The sequence below is a fragment of the Diabrotica virgifera genome, chromosome 3 (assembly GCF_917563875.1).
Source record: "Diabrotica virgifera virgifera chromosome 3, PGI_DIABVI_V3a".
NCBI classification, from domain to species: Eukaryota; Metazoa; Arthropoda; class Insecta; order Coleoptera; family Chrysomelidae; genus Diabrotica; species Diabrotica virgifera.
In genome coordinates, this window is record NC_065445.1 from 206,150,576 (window position 1) to 206,166,875 (window position 16,300).

Genomic DNA, 16,300 nt, shown 5'->3' on the forward strand with positions numbered 1-16,300 from the left:
TTAAGATTGCTGTGACGGTAGCCAACCTCTGATAGGAGACGGTACTGCAAGAAGAAGAAGGGAGTAGTAACACTAGAAATGGAGTTGGTATAATTGCTGATAGTGAAATGAAAGATAACGTAGTGGAAGTTGTAAGAACGAGTGATAGAATGATGTCAGTGAAATTTATAATTGATAAAGAGGTATTGAATGTTGTGTGTGTATGCTCCTTAAACAAGTCTGGGTGAGAATGAAAGAAGCGTTTTCTATGACCAATTAGGAGACGTCGGGAGTGATATTCCGTCAGAGGAGAAAGTTATAATTGGAGGTGATTTCAGTGCACATGTGGGCCAAGTCAAGACAGGATACGAAGCAATATATGGGGGATTAGGCTTTGGAACTAGAAATGAAGCTGGAGATGACATGCTTGAGTTAGCAACATCATTGGATAAGGCGATTGTTAACACATTCTTTAAAAAGAGAGAAACTGAACTTATTACCTACAAAAGTGGACAACATCAATCCCAAATAGACTACTTCATGATAAGGAAAGAAGACATACGTGAATGCAAAGACTGTAAGGTAATAGTTAGTGAGACAGTAAGCTAACAACATAAGCTGCTTGTTCTTGACATCTGGAAGTAAAAAGCGAAACTAAACAAAAATATCGGAGAGGACCACAAAAAGTCAAGTGGTGGCTGATAAAAGATGAGAAAGAAGGTCTATTCAGGAGAAGAATAGTAGAAAAAATATGTGAAAGAAAGCCCTAATACAATTTGGAGAAAAATGGTTAGTAGTATTAGAGAGGCTGCTATAGAAATACTTGGGAAAACGTCAGGAAAAAAGTTTGAGGATAAAGAGACTTAGTGGTGATCAAACGAAGTACATACAAGGAAAAATAAAAGAGAAGAAAAAATTATATAAAAATTGGCAAGAAACCAGATTGGACACAGATCTTCAAAACTATATGGTGGCGAAAAAGGAAGCGAAAGTAGCAGTAGCAAAAACCAAAGCAGAAGCGTATTCAAACCTATACGATCAACTTGATACCAGGGAAGGCGAAACGAAGATAATATATTATTATAAAATAGCCAAACAGAGAGCAAAGAAAGCAAAATATTTTAATCAGATTAGATGTATCCGAGATGAAAATAGTAAAATACTAGTTCACGAAAGGGATGTCAAAAAGAGATGGAGAAAGTACTTTGACAGCTTATTAAATGAAGAATTTGACAGACAGCTTGTAGAGTCAACGGAGACAGTAGCAGAAATGGTCACCAAAATAACAAACGAGGAAGTGGCTCAAGCGCTTCAAAAAATAAAGAAAGGAAAAGCGGTAGGACCAGATGATATTCCTGGGGAAGTATGGAGAGCATTGGGAGAGACAGGAACAAGGTGGCTAGCAGGTCTATTTAATAGCATTATGGAAGTTGGACAAATTCCACACGAATGGAGACGCAGTGTACTGGTACCTGTATACAAAAACAAGGGAAATATACAACAATGTACAAATTACAGGGCTCTAAAACTGCTTAGCCACACCATGAAAATATGGGAAAGAGTAATTGATAGACCGATACGTGAAGAGACCGAAATATCCGAGAATCAATTTGGCTTTATGCAGGGCAGATTAACAACAGATGCCATTTTCATTATAAGGCAGTTGATGGAAAAATACACTCAATAAGGAAGGAGTCCCTGGTGAATATGTAAATATTGTGAGGGATATGTATGAGGGAGTAACGACTAGAGTTAGGACAGTTGTGGGAGTGACTGAAAACTTTCGTGTGAAAGTAGGATTGCACCAAGGCTCTGTGCTTAGTCCGTATTCATTCTCATTAGTTTTGGACCAGATAACAGCGAAACTACAGGGTAACATCCGTATGTCGTGTTAGTAGGAAATAGTGAAAGAAACTTAGAACAAAGACTGGAACAGTGGAGGCAAGCTCTGGAGGAAAAAGGTTTAAAACTTAGTAGGACAAAGACAGAGTATTTGGAATGTTAATTTAAAGATGGAGTTACTACAAATAAAGTGGTATCTTTGAATGGTGAACTGATTGTAAAAAAGAAATAGTTTTAAGTATCTGGGATCGGTATTACAGAGTAATGGAGAAATAGATGGAGATGCATGTAGTATAATTAGGACTGGATGGATGAAGTGGAAAGAAGCGAGTGGTGTGTTGTGTGACAGAACTTCAGATTCCAATGAAGCTGAAGGGAAAATTCTATAAAACAGCCATAAGACCGGCTATGATGTACGAAACTGAATGTTGGGCAGTGAAGAAGAAAGAGGAACAACGAATTCATGTAGCGGAAATGAGAATGCTTAGATGGATGAGTGGAGCGACAAAGAAGGATAAAATTAGAAAGGAGTATATTAGGGGAAGCCTAGGTGTGGCACCAATTGATGCCAAAATGAGAGAGCTTAGGTCAAGATGGTTTGGTCATGTTCAACGTTGAGACGTTAATCACCTAATACGAAGAATAGCTGAAGTGCAGATTCCTGGAAGAAGTAGGAGAGGAAGACCAAACAAGACCTGGGGGAGGTGATAAGGCAGGACATGTTGGTAAAGGGGATTGACATTGATATGACCCAAGATAGAATTGTGTGGAGAAATTCAATTAGGGAAGCCAACCCCGCATAGGGATAAGGCAAAGATAATGATGATGTTGTGACAATGTCATCATTAACTTTAAAGAGATGGCTTTTGTATATACAAGAATCTACAGGTCGAGCAAGTCTCGTAAATTTCACGATTGCGAGCCACGCTTCACGCAACCGTGTTTGCGTACTTGTGTTTCGAGTTGCGTGGTCGTGCGGAGTTATATTTACCAATTCGCGCAATCGTACTTGAGACGCTGTGTCAGGTGAGGTGTTTGAAAATTTGTGTAACTTGATTGCTTGATTCTGTGGTGTGAAGGTTAAACTTTTGTTTTATTTTTTTTTTGTTTTGTGTTTTTTGAAGATAACACAGAAAATACAAGAGGGCAGCATACTTTGCAAAACAACTGTTACAATTTGAAATCAACAATTTGTTAAGTTGTTGTCTTGCAGGTAAAAAAAGTGACTTTTTAAAAAAATTATATCTTGGAAACTAAAAATTATTTTTATTTATAATTGAAACATGTAAAAGTATAGTACTCTCAAAAAAATTTTAGCCAAAAATATTCATTTTTGTAGAGTTGACTGCAATTTTTCGACAACAGCCCTTTTTTGCGGTGAGCAGCATAACAAGTCCAGCCTCATCTGAAATCAAAGTTTCTTGTAGTTTATACCTCTGGCTAGTGAATGAACAAAGGATTTTTTTATTAGATGAGGTCATTTTTGTTTTATAAAAAAAACTACTTTAAAAATGAGAAAAATTGGGGTCAAAAATGTGTTTAAACTTATGTAAAATCTTCAAATTTCATTTTTTTTAAATTCCTTCGTTCATATTCTAGCCAGAGGTATAAACTACAAGAAACTTTTTGATTTCAGATGAGACTGGACTTAGTTATGCTGCCAACGCAAAAAAACTTAAACTCTACAAAAATGAATATTTTTGGCTGAAACTTTTTTTGAGACTACCTTAAGTACTATACTTTTACATGTTCCAATTATAAATAAAAATAAATTTTAGTTTTCGAGATATAATTTTTTTAAAAAGTCACTTTTTTTACCCACAAGACCTATAACCCCTTAAAAAAATGTTTGGAAGAATATGTTTGATGGCCAAGATGCATACATATATTTAGAAGGAAAGTTCCTGATTTCTGTAGTATAATACATAATACCGAAGAGGAAGTAGCCCTAAGCGCCGGACTCCACTTGCGATTTGTAGTTGTGAAGATTGAACACATTCTTTCCAATAGAAGTCAATCCATGATTATTTAGTCACAAATGGATTGACTTGTATTTGAAACAATGTGTTCAATCTTCCTGATTACAAATTGCAAGTGGAGTGCGGCGGTAATAACACCAAAATATTCCATAGAAGGTACACAGACATTGAAAAATTCCTGGAATATCCCCGAAAACATGTTCCCTGAACATCCCAGGAAAATCCTGTGTCAGCATTTTAAACATTACCTAATGTCTTATTGGAACATTCCATAAATGTCCACGAATGTTCTCTGGACATTCAAAATATATTTTGTAGACATTCCCTGGATATACCAGAAATACAGTGATGAGCGCTCTAATAACCGGCAAAATAGCACAAAAGATGTATTAAGTAGTGAGATAAAAAGACATGAAACTAGTCGAGCTGGAAAATTTAGCGATATTAACTTATACATTTAGATTGTATTGATTTTGTACCACCTTCAGATGTATCAGACGAGTTTGGAAACTACCACTGTCACAGTGACTAAATTTCCCAGCTCGACTAGTTTCATTTCTTTTTATCTCACAACTAAATATGTTGCCCATATTTTGCCGGTTATTAGGGCACTCCACTCATCACTGTACATCCTTGCTGATGTGACAATACCTCCTATCTGTTTTTTCATGAGTTTTGTATGAGAGATGGAAAAACATGTTTTAAGGTCACCTCCTGTGTTCATATGTAAGTTTTGACTTGTTTTGTAGTTCATAGATAGTTTAATTTACTACAAAACAAGTCAAAAAATATCATATGAAAACAGGAGGTGACCCTAAGACAAGTTTTTAGTCTCTCTTACAAAACTCATGAAAAAACAGATAGGATGTATTATTACATCACTGACGATATGTGGCCATACCAAATAATACATCCTTGATAAATATAAACATTTTTATTGAACAAAATCTTTTCATACATTTTTTTAATGCAATTTACTGATATTCCTAAATATTTCAAAAAAATGTGTCACATTTGCTTTGTAAACCTTTCTTTTGCCTTTCGTAGCCACATATTCCGTTTCCTTCCTGGTTTTTTTGTAGACCACTTCTCTCAGCTGATTCTAAAAAAAATAAAATAAATGGTAATTTTTCTATCCTTTACAATTAACAATCAGAAGAAATATTATTTACAGATAATGATATGCATAATAATAATAGGTTTGTTCTAGCATCAGTTTGAAACCATCAGCGAATAGTGGACCAGCGCGAGTAGAGGGGATCGCACTGGTGACTGTATTATGTTCTTTTACTGACCAACTGTTTGCTGATGGTTTTTGACTAGTTTGACTGTTTGCTAGAATAAACCTAATAATAATGAATATTTTGTATTTTGACAATGACATCTGATGTGGAAGTCAAAACATTAATAAAATTATTTTTTCAAGTTAACTTTCACATGCGCGTCTTAAAATTGTACTTTTAATACTTAAATCATAAATAACTATTAAAACTATCTTAAGAGGAAACAGTATCGATCAACAGGTAGCGAAAATGTGTTCCAAGATTGCGGCTGTAATTTTGAATATTTTTTCGAGATATTTGGCACACATATTCGTAATATAATAAAGAGTGAGATTAAATAAATTATTAGAAGAATTTTTTTTGCTTAGCAACAACACTTTAGTTTATTTTAGTAATATTTTGTATTTTGACAACGGCACCCGATTTGGGCGTCGAAACGTTAATAAAATTATTTTTTTCATTTTAATTGTGGCTTATTTCCCATATAAATAATTAATCATAAAAATGCCACAAGGAAATAGCTTCAGAACAACAATAATAAAGAATGGCGGTACAGAGCCCAATTTGAAAAATATATTAATATGTGGAAATTACTCTGTAATTAAATACAATAAAAAAAACGAGCTTGTACCGCCATTAAGAAGAACAAAAAAATACACTTTCTTCAAATACATTTTTTATCCGATTTTGTGTTATTTTGGAACTACTAAAATTTTTTATTTCATTAGTAGTTCCAAAATTACACAAAATCTAGGCATCGGATAAAAAAGTTTATTTGAAGAAAGTGTATTTTTTTGTTCTTCTTAATGGCGGTACAGGCTCGTTTTTTAAATATTGTATAATTACAGAGTAATTTCCACATATTAATATATTTTCCAAATTGGGCTCTGTACCGCCATTCTTTATTATTTTACGAATATGTGTGCCAAATGCCTCGAAAAAATATTCAAAATTACAGTGACAATCTTGGAACAAGTTTTGGCTACCTGTTTATCGCTACTGTATTACCTTAAAACATTGTAATTTGCTAAACCAGTATATTTTACTCTACTACTACTCTACTAGCTACCTCATTTTCCACTGTTTCTAAAGACTTGTTTACATGGGTAGAGTTTTGAGGAGAGTAGAGTAGCAGTAGTACTCTACCAAAAATGGCTTGATACCATTCACATGAGGAGAGTACAAGTATAGTACTGATGCTAGTATAGTGAAACCGATTTTTGTATTTTTAAACACTCTTGATTATAAGTGCACCTTAAATTCTTAATTTTTTGCTTAAGCTCGTTTACTCCAAAGCCCCCTTTGCCATTCTTTCGACGATTTCATCCTCCGCAGCTTGCTGCAAACTTTTATTTCTGTAGTATACCCTACCTAAATTCCATAAACACTGGTATTCGCCGTATTATAGCTCTACAAGTTTTAAAGTTTCATCTTCGGTGAACTTCATTTTCACTATTTACACAAAACACAATTCCAGCCAGAATGACAGCGCCCCCATGTACTCTCCTACCTACTCTATTCTGCCATAATTGAGCGTGTTCCATGGATAGAGTGTGCAGCCGAGTAGACATTTTGGCAGTAGTGGTGGTCATAGAGTAGTTACTTTGCCATAGGTTGCTAGTCACTCTACTTTAACTCCAACTATACACTCTACCAGCTATTCTACTGTGCTGAGCATTTTTACAGGTAGAGTTACTCTACTCTATCAAGTACTTGCATCATTACTCTACCCGTGTAAACAAGTCTTAAATCTACTGAATGAAAATCTACTTAATCTTAATCTACTCTTAATGAAAAATGTCTAAAATCATTTACCCACCTAGTATTATTGTAGAATTTAAGACAGTCCAGTGCCTTATAAATAATTTCAATATGAATATTTTTTCCTTTAATTCTCCTTTGATACCACTCCATTTTAGATTTTCTGGAACTTATTTCATTGTGTTAATAGCCCATATTTATTGAAGGAACCCAATCTGGAGATTGTTATTATCGATTAAGTCGGCTGGTTTTCCTATAAGATTAAAATGTTAACATCTTCAAAAATCGTTACTGTTGTAATTGTAACTTACCAGATATAAAATGATTACAGCAGACAGGACAGGAAAATTTTCATTTCGCTAGTAAAACCTGTACATTGTATTGCATTTAACCATTGTTGTCTCTCAGATACCTTATTTAGTTCAGTTTAAAAGTGAACTTTATCTTGACTTTATCACAATTACTTTGCATTTCACACTTCAAAACAAAACACCAATGAAGCATATTATCTTTCTAAATTAATACTTCCAGAGAAAATGTTAAATTAATCTTTGTACAACACAAAATTACAAAGAAATACAACTAAAATTATCTAAAACTCATTAAGAACACATAGAATAAGATTTATCTTTTACACCCAGTAGCCATATTGACATATTGATTTAATTTTGACAGCATGAGTGCATGAGTAGAAACGATTATATTTAAATTTGGTAAATATAACTCCGCACGACCACGCAACTCGAAACACAAGTAAGCAAACACGGTTGCGTGAAGCGTGGCTCGCAATCGTGAAATTTACGAGACTTGCTCGACCTGTAGATTCTTGTTTTGTATATTCTTGGATAACTGTTACTTGTATAATTTTGTTGCAAATTTTTAATTCAGTTAATATAAAAATTTTTCACTAACTATGTATTCAGTGATTGTAATGATTTATATACAATACAACAATATCTTAATAATATAACAATTTTTTAATAATATATTGTTACTATGGAACACTTACGGATTTTAACATCATAAACAATAAATAACTTTTTATTAAATTCACGTCTTAAATCAATTATCAATTTATATTAAATACACTATCAATATTATTTAATCAACATCTCAAAATATTCCCATGTCATGTCAAATATTTAAAATTGTCACTAACTTGTCACCATATTCTATTCGACTCAGTGCGTTGTATGCAAAGATCTTATACAAATAGATTTGGACAACTCCGAAAAATAGCGTAACGCGGAGCAGTTCGCGTCGGTGGTCTATCTATCTCTCTCTACTGGCGCTTAGCTTTCTATCTCTAGCATATGATGGCTGCCGTCTCTGTGTAACTGTCGTTCCATTACTCCCACCTCTTGGTAGATACGCTCACACTCTCACGACAGACAAAGATAGCTAGACCACCGTACTTGATATCGACGTTACACCCCGATGCATTGTTTAGCATATCCCTAGCCAGATCTATTCTTGACATATCTCTGGTTGTATGACAACGATAGCGAATATTCGATTTGGAAAATATCACCACGGCCATGGTGTCAATTTTTTTCGAATCCTGAGACAACTTATATACAGGGTGTCCCAAAAGTAGCGAAACGGTCGAATATTTCGCGAACTAAAGATCGGATCGAAAAACTGAAAAATACGTATTCAATCATTTTCAAAAATTTATCCAATAACATCAAACGCCAACCCCCACTACACCCCCTGGAGGTGGGGCGGGGGGTAACTTTAAAATCTCAAATGGAAACCCCCAGTTTTTCTTGCAGATTTTAGTTTGTTACATAAAAGTAAGCAACTTTTATTCAAGACATTTTTTCGAACTGTGGATAGATGGCGCTATAATTGGGAAAAACCATTTATCCTAAAACCATAGGTAAATTATAGAAACGGTCTACTATCTCACGAAATACACTTCCAAATGAGAAACTAAAAACAGATTTTTAATCTTTTTCGAAGACCTATCGAATAACACCAAACATGACCCTCCAACCCACCCCCTGAATGTGGGGTGGGGGGTAACTGTAAAATCTTAAATAGCAACCCCCACTTTTTATTACAGATTCGGATCCGTCATGAAAAATTACGTAACATTTATTCGAAACATTTTTTAGAATTGTTAATAGATGGCGCCCTAATTGGAAAAATTCGATTTATTAGCGCCATCTATCAGAAATTTTAAAAAATGTTTCAAATAAATATTGCTTAATTTTTTATGACGATTCCGAATCTGCAATAAAAAGTGGGGTTGCTATTTAAGATTTTAAAGTTACCCCCACCCCACATCCAGGGGGTGGGTTGGAGGGTCATGTTTGGTGTTATTCGATAGGTTTTCAAAAAAGATTAAAAATCTGTTTTTTGGTTTCTCATTTGGAAGTGTAATTCGTGAGATATTAGACCGTTTCTATAATTTACCTCTGGTATCATGATAAATCGTTTTTCCCAATTATAGCACCATCTATCCACTGTTCGAAAAAACGTCTTGAATACGCCTACTTTTACGTAATGAATCCAAATTTGCAAGAAAAACTGGGGGTTTCCATTTAAGATTTTAAAGTTACCCCCACCCCACCTCCAGGGGGTGTAGTGGGGATTGGTGTTTAGTGTCATTGGATAGATTTTTGAAAATGATTGAATACGTATTTTTCAGTTTTTCGATCCGATGTTTAGTTCGCGAAATATTCGACCGTTCCACTACTTTTGGGACACTCTATATAATTTTAAAAAGTGAAACGCAGAATGAAAAACTGAGTTCTACTTTGCGCTAAGGCTTTCACCTCATTCCAAGACTTTTTTAACCTCTTATCTCCTACATAATGGATCCTCTCCAAGTTTATGCCGCTCGAACTCTTTTTTCTTTTTCGTTAGGGATTTCACTCTAGTAAAGTATTTTCAATACTGAAGCTATTTATTTTTGAAATATGTGACCGATGCAACCCCAATTTCTGGACTTTGTTTCATTTTCTACCTTATTGGTTCGGTCAGGTGTAGAAGATCGGTCTGATGATTTAAGCCAGAAATTACGATCAATTTTTCATAGGCATTTAATAACAAAGATCTGCAGTTTGCCTGTAAGGATTTTTGTAACATTCACGGTTTCACATCTGTAGATTAGAACAGTCTTTATAGTATACTGGTCATACCTTACCTTGGAACAGGGTTGAGTATTGAGTATGCTGAATTCTTGTTGAGCTTTTCTTATCCTCATACGAATATCGTCTTCTGTATTTCAACTTTCTGTTACGACATTTCCAAGATACGGAAAATTTTCCACATTTTCAATCTGCATAAATAGTATGCTGATTGAAATATTTAACGAAATACTATAGTCGGAGAGATAGAAGATATGGAAAAACTATACGGGGATATGTTGAATTAGTTGTGTACATGACTTTCACCAACGGCCGGAAAGCAGAGTGGGGGCCGAGGGTAGTTGTAAGGGGTCAAAGTCGCCGTTTTTATTATTTTTTTTGTGACGCTCATGATCGAGATAATGCACCAAATTTGGGAATAAGTAGGTCATGACGTAACTAAGTAAAATCTCTAGGGGCGGAACGCTGCTTGGCCGACAAAGGGGTGGGGGTAGGGGTGAATATAAAAAATATAAAGGGTTTTTTGCGACGTTCGTGATTGAGATAGTGGACCAAAATTTGGGAATAAATAGACCATGACATTACTAAGTAAAATCCCCAGAGCCGGAAACCAGAGTGGGTCACGAGGGTAGTTATAAGGGGCCAAATTCGCCGTTTTTATTATTTTTTTTGTGACGTTCATGATCGAGATAGTGCACCAAAATTTGGGAATAAGTAGGTCATGACGTAACTAAGTAAAATCTCCAGGGGTGACACGCTGCGTGGCCAGCAAAGGGGTGGGGCAGGGGTATATACAAAAAATATTAGGGGTTTTTTGCGACATTCGGGATTGAGAGAGTGCACCAAAATTTGGGAATAAGTAGACCATGACATAACTAAGTAAAATCCTGAGAGCCGGAATCCCGAGGTGGGGACGAGGGTAGTTATAAGGGGTCAAATTCGCCGTTTTTATTATTTTTTTTGTGACGCTCATGATGGAAATAGTGCTCCAAAATTTGGGAATAAGCAGGTCATGAGGTAACTAAGTATAATCTCGAGGGGTGGAAAGCTGCGTGCCCGATAAAGGGGTGGGGGTAGGTGTGAATTTAAAAAATATAAGGGGTTTTTTGCGACATTCTACATTGAGATAGTGCACCAGAATTTGGGAATAAGTAGACCATGACTTAGCTAAGTAAAATCCCCAGAGCCGAAAACCAGTGTTGGAGATGAGGGTAGTTTTAAGGGGTAAAAGTCGCAGTGTGTTTTTTTTTGTTACCTGGCACAAAATTTGTCCTCCACGCAGCGTTCCGCCCATGAAGATTTTACTTAGTAATGTCATGATCTACTTATTCCCAAATTTTGGTGCATTATCTCGATCACAAACTGCAAAAAACCCTCAGATATTTTTATACTCACCCCTGCCTACCACCCCTTTGTACCCCAAGCAGCTTTCCGCCCCTGGATATTTTACTTAGTTACGTCATGACCTACTTACTTCCAAATTTTGGTGCACTATCTCCATCATGAGCGCCACAAAAAAAAATAATAAAAACCGCGAATTTTACCCCTTATAACTACCCTCATCCGCCACTCTGGTTTCCACCTCTGGGGATATTATTTAGTTATGTCATGGTCTACTTATTCCCAAATTTTGGTGCACTATCTCAATCACGAACGTCCCAAAAAACCCCTTACATTTTTTTATATTCACCCCTGCCTCACCCCTTTGTCGGCCACGCATTGTTCCACTACTGGAGATTGTACTTAGTTACGTCATGACCTACTTATTCCCAAATTTTGGTGCACTATCTCGATCATGAGCGTCACAAAAAAAAATAATAAAAAACGGGATTTTGACCCCTTATAACTACCTTCCTCCCCCACTCTGGTTTCCGGCTCTGGGGATTATACTTACTTATTTCATGGTCTACTTGTACCCAAATTTTAGTGCACTATCTCAATCACGAACGTCGCAAAATGCCCCTTATATTTTTTATATTCACCCCTACCCCCACCCCTTTGTCGGCCACGCAGTGTTGCGCCCCTAGAGATTTTACTTAGGTACGTCATGACCTACTTATTCCCAAATTTTGGTGCACTATCTCGATCATAAGCGTCATAAAAAAAAATAATAAAAACGGCGACTTTGACCCCTTATAACTACCCTCGGCTCCAACTCTGGTTTCCGGCCGTTAGTGAAAGTCATGTACACAACTAATTCAACATATCCACGTATAGTTTTTCCATATTACTTATCACGCACAAAATCCGCTCCCAGCTCTTAGACTACGAGCATTATATTTCGCTACATTTAGAAATAATCAGGATTTTCAATATTATCAAAATATTTGCAGTGTAACAAAAAAAAAATTAAAAAAATTGTAGTGCTTAAATTTAAAACAGGAACTAATTTTTAAATAATTAAATCAATATATCAATATCAACAAATATAAATCAATACTAATAATCTGGGCAGATTATCGGAATATAGGCCATTTTTGGGATAAGTTATTTACCAGCCATTTTATTGCTGCAATCGAATTGTAATACAATACTCTAGGTATTGTGTTGAGAGGGAGTAAAAATTAGAAGACAGAAGTTATTGAAGATATTAACAAGAAAGGCTTAGCTCAGAAGAACAAATTAAAACTGTCGTAGAGACATAAACTCTCAAGTGAGGATTCGGCAAGTTTTACTACACGGAAGATTGGCTTTGAGATATACAAAATAGCGATGTTGGATAATTAAATGAGATAAACAAGGAAGAAAATGAGACTTTTTAATACAAAAACTCAATACAACTAGATAGGACCACTGGAAATAAAATGATATGGAAAGGACGAAAAGTAGAGAAGAAGAATGGCGCCAACTCAACAACGGTTGAGATTTTGAAGTAATGAAAAACAAGAAACAAATGACACTTGATATATTAACCTGAAATACAAAAAAAAACTCAGTAGTTACCTTATATTGCTATATTATATACTGGCTAGTAGAAACTGAAATAAAAATCAAAACAGCAACAACAAATATATTTATAAACAATATTATGTACATAAAAGATAAAGGCAGTTTTTGTTCATATTCGATTCAGAGTTGGACCATCATCTCCATATATCTATTTCAGCATCCTCATGCCTCCTCAGTGAAGCTATGCAGTCACAACTCTGAAAGGAACATAAACAATCTGCCTATTTAAGGGCAAACATCGCGATACAATGATTCCACCTTTTGAGACGCAATCTAGCGACATCTCTCGTATTACGAGGAAAACAACGAAAAGCCCTAGATACAAAGTTTACTACTTTTTAAACAATTAGAATAATTGAAATAAAAATATAATAAACAATATTTTAAATCTAAGACTTTTCGTTAATAAACTGCTTTTTGGCTGCACCCTGTATCTTCGGAATTTACAATATATAATCACAGAGACGACGAAAATAAGAAAAAGCAAATAGAGGACACTTAGGCCACACATTTACCTTCTCTTCGTCTAGGGAAAGGATAAAAAGACAGTTTCTAAATACTCAAAACTGAGTAAAAATGGAAAAGATAAAGGCAGTTTTTGTTCATATTCGATTCAGAGTTGGACCACCATCTCCATGTAGCTATTTCAGCATCCTCATGCCTCCTCAGTGAAGCTATGCAGTCACAACTCTGAAAGTAACATAAACAGTCTGCCTATTTAAGGGAAACCATCGCGATACAATGATTCCACCTTTTGAGAAGCAATCTAGCGACATCTCTCGTATTACGAGGAAAACAACGAAAAGCCCTAGATACAAAGTTTACTAATTTTTAAACAATTTGAATAATTGAAATAAAAATATAATAAAAAATATTTTAAATCTTTTAAGACTTTTCGTTAATAAACTGCTTTCTGGCTGCATCCCGTATCTCCGGATTTTACAATATACAGGGTGTCCAGAAACTCTACCGACAAACGAAGACAGGAGATTCCTCAGATAATTTTAAGACAATTTAACCCAATTCACCTAGTCCGAAAATGCTTACTAAGGGAGCTAGAGCTCTTTGAAGATGGTGCCATGTAATTAGTTTTTCTTAAATACCTCCAGAACGCTTCTATCTAGAAAAACGAAAATTGGTATACATATTTACTTTCCAGAAATGAATCGATTCCATTCATTGCGAATTTCTAGTAGCGGTCATAGGCGTCCGTTTTGGGTAGGGCAACGGTTAGGTTATTGCATAACTTTTTTGTTTTCAACTTTTAAGCATTTTTGTTACTGGATTATTAAATTGTGAGGTATTCTAGTACTAAAAGGTACTCTTACTTTAAGTCGGTAGGACACACCGTTTTCTAGAAAAATCGATTTGAAAGTTTTTAGTTTTGGGAATTTGAAAAAAAAATTGAAAAAAATTGAAAAAAAAACGATGTATTTTACCAATTTAAAGCAAGAGTAACTTTTAGTACTCGAAAATCTCATAATTGAATAATCTAGTGTCAAAAATACTTAAAAATTAAAGACAATAAAGTTATGCTATAAAATAACTGTTGACCTACCCAAAACGGACGCCTATGACCGTTTCTAGAAATTCGCCATTAATGAAATCGATTTATCTCTGGAATATAAATAAATGTACCAGTTTTCATCTTTCTGAATAGTTTTTTTGAATCTTTTTTTGTTGAAAATGAAAGAACGAAAAATTTTCAAATCGATTTTTATAGAAAACAGTGTATCCTATCGACTTAAATTAGGAGTACCTTTTAGTACTAGAATACCTCACAATTTAATAATTCAGAGTAAAAAATGCTTAAAAATTAAATACAAAAAAGTTAGGCGATAAAATAACCATTGCCGTACCCAAAACGGACGCCTATGACCGGTACTAGAAATACGAAATGGGTGGAGTCGATTCATTTCTGAAAAGTAAATACGCATACCAATTTTAGTTTTTCTAAATAGAAGCGTTCTGGAGGTATTTAAGAAAAACTAATTACATGACGCCATCTTCAAAGAGCTCTAGCTCCCTTAGGAAGCATTTTCGGACAAGGTGAATTGGGTTAAATTGTCTTAAAATTATCTGAGAGTTTCTGGACACCCTGTATAATCACAGAGACGACGAAAATAGGAGAAAGCAAATAGAGGACACTTAGGCCACGCATTTACCTTCTCATATACTTCTTATATACATACTTTATTTATGGATAAATAACATCCGAATAACAGTATTCGTGGGTGGTGTAACGGCGAGAGAGGACAAAAGAGCCACTGACAAATAAACATACCACCACTACTGTGCCAAGGAAAAGGTATATATTAATAAACAATCAAATCCGGGAGAAAGCATAAGTCTTAACCTAAGGTTAGTAAGATAATAACGATACCAATAGGACTGACAAGTGTCCAAATAACTAATATACCAGATCTACGTGAAAGTATTATACTTACACATAGATACTGGGAGAATTACAACGTTATCGTTATCGAGTCGGATCAAAGGCTCTATTTGAAAACCTTTATTTAAATTTCTTGATTTTTTCAATTTTAAAACTTTTAAAACTAAAAATTATTTATACCATTACCTAGTTATATTTATTCAACAACCTACTATTATTTAAAAAAAAACCCTAATTGTAACGGGTAGCACTTTCAGGACGACAGACTCAGTAAAACACAGGTTAAAAACAAAGTAAATATATTTAAGGTATATAATATGTACAGTTCAAAATAAATAAAATAAAGTATAATTCTATCTTCTGCAAATAGGGCAGTCAATGAGGGTATTTGGCTCCGAATTCCATCCTACTACATCGATTTATTGATATTTTCACAGTAAGTAGGGAATAGCGCAAGAAACAAAGTCTACCCTATGCCGATGTGAGCTTTTATCTTGGGGTGGTTCCCACCCCTTCTCGGTGGTGAAAAATGTTTTGGTTTAAATAGCCACGGAATAGGCTAGAGAACCTAATTTTAAGCAAAAACTGTTCTATAATTAATTTTTGAAAACTCAATATTTTTGAGTTATTCGTGGTTGAAAATTGGCCACTTTCATTGAAAAATGACACCTTTTCGGACGGATTTTTGCGAATACCTTAAAAACTATGCATCTAACAAAAAAACTATATAAAATATTTCTGTAGGTTATAAAAAAACAAAGAGATCCGTTCCTTCATAAATCTTCTGGTTAAAGTACGAAGAGGGATATGGTAGGTAAGAAGAGTTTGTATTTTTGTCGCATGCTCAAATCCGTGTATTCAACTTGAAATAACAGAGAAACTGTCATTTTTAGGTGTATAATGATACTAATCACTTTTATAGTGCTTGAAAAGACCTTTAAAATGAGCAGTACTATTACAGTCTATTATAGTCTATTACATTTAAACTAAGCGAGATATTCTGCAAAAAAGTTG

At 34.7% G+C, this 16,300-nt stretch overlaps 1 protein-coding gene and 1 long non-coding RNA gene across 3 annotated transcripts in view; one reads left to right on the forward strand and one right to left on the reverse strand.

Annotated features, from left to right (window-relative positions):
- The window catches only part of LOC126881508 (cytochrome P450 4d2-like), a 142,095-nt gene that overhangs the window by 46,993 nt on the left and 78,802 nt on the right, over nucleotides 1–16,300 (forward strand). The gene's annotated exons all lie outside the window — the stretch shown is intronic.
- On the reverse strand, nucleotides 4,755–7,352 carry LOC126881509 (uncharacterized). Its single transcript, XR_007696883.1, has 3 exons — nucleotides 7,156–7,352; nucleotides 6,903–7,097; nucleotides 4,755–4,902 (listed from the first exon to the last, which is right to left on the reverse strand). It is a non-coding gene; the product is annotated as an uncharacterized LOC126881509 (long non-coding RNA).